The sequence below is a fragment of the Sinocyclocheilus rhinocerous genome, unplaced genomic scaffold (genome assembly GCF_001515625.1).
Source record: "Sinocyclocheilus rhinocerous isolate Xijiao unplaced genomic scaffold, SAMN03320098_v1.1 scaffold2298, whole genome shotgun sequence".
Classification (NCBI taxonomy): Eukaryota; Metazoa; Chordata; class Actinopteri; order Cypriniformes; family Cyprinidae; genus Sinocyclocheilus; species Sinocyclocheilus rhinocerous.
The window spans coordinates 390658-392443 of NW_015627548.1; positions in this window are offsets into that span (position 1 = coordinate 390658).

Consider the following 1786-nt stretch of genomic DNA (forward strand, 5'->3'; position numbering starts at 1 on the left):
AAAAAAAAGTGTAAAAAAAGAAATTAATACAAATAAATAAATCAAAATGTGATTAAATAAATCAAAATGTAATGTAAAATGTTTTTTAAAAAATCAATATATAAACAATACATCTAACAGTGCTGTATTATAATGAGTAGAAAACGTTAATAGTTAATTTTTCAAAGTATTGGATCTTCATACATGAAAATATATTGCTGCCTTTTAAATTTTAGATGCATTCAGTTGCATCTAAAAAACTAAAAACTGCTGCTGTAAGCATTATGGGAAGACTTCATTTAGCCAATCAGAAGACTTTGAGTCACTCTCTGCCTGTCAATCATTCTGCATGTTCCAAATATGGAAAGCAGGAAGCTGAGAGGGTTCGAGTTGTAGTATCATTCCAGGATTATATATATGTATGTGTTTGTATATATATATTACAATGACAATGGTGTTATGCTGCCATTCAGCTTCTTTCATTTAAATTTTCGTTAATTTTAAATTATATCTAAACATAAAGTTACTATTACATTTCTCTTTATTGACATGGTAAAAAAAATGCATTTGAACTTACAAAAAAAACGAAAGATTGGCATCGTTAAACAACCGTGGCGATTTCTGTGATCGCGGCTCCAAAAACGGTGGTCCTATGTCGTACAGTGAGAAAGGTTCAAAAAGGTCTTGCGAACAAAGACAGCCTGCTATAATTTCAGAAATTCAGCATGATCATGCACAGTGTGTTTTGCTGCAACGACCTACGTCTACTGACCAGCCTATAAAATTGCAACATGAAATGGCCTGTTGATCAACGCGACATGGCGCTAAAACCTAAAACTTCTTAGCTCAAATTCTTTTCCCTTCCTCTCTTGCAGCTTCCTCTTTTTTTCGGCACACATAAAAAGTAAAAACTGCCAAACTGTGATTCGTCATGCTCTTTTTGTTCACCACTATAGCGTATGCTGATGACGTTTTATTCTTCAATAGTAACTTGCATCACTAGTGTCATCATCATCTTACAGTCTGCATACATGTCGTACCCAAGTTTATCAGATCCATGTCACACAGTGTGATTTGCAATGATCTTATAGGATTGCTAAAATCGTGCAGTGTGTCCCAGACTTAAAGAAAACAATCAACTATGGGTGGCAAGACACTGTAAGAAAAGAACTCCACAAGACAGGAGATGGAGACAAAAACATTTCAAAGGCTTTATCAATGCCTAGAAGCACAGTGAAGTCTATTATTAAGAAGAGGAAGGTATTTGGTAAAACACACGCCATCAGATTGAACTGAACTTGAGCAGCGCTGTAAAGAAGAGTGGGCAAATATTGCAAAGTTAGTAGAGACAAATCCCAACAGATTAAAGGCTGTAATTAAAGCACAAGGTGCTTCAACAAAATACTCACACAAGCTGCTGATCCTTTTACCAACTCAGTGATTCTGGTTTTTATTTAAAAAAAAAATGTCTGACAACTTAGTTTAGTTCGTTTTTATCCTTCACTTGGATGTTATAAGTTGCACTGAGTAAATACAGCTGGATACAACAAAAACTGTGTCCGTCTTCATATCAGGCTGCAAAGCAACAAATGTGATTATTTTAAAGAGGGCTGATTCTTTTCTACACCTACTCTGTGTGTGTGTGTGTGTGTGTGTGTGTGCGTGTGTGTGTGTGTGCGTGGTTGTGTGCATGTGTGTGTGTGTGGTTATCTGTGTGTGTGTGTGCGTTGCTCCGCCGCCGTTGGTCGGCCCCCTGGAGTCGGTGGACATTCCTCCTCCATGGCTCCTCCCTCCGTCGGCTCCACCG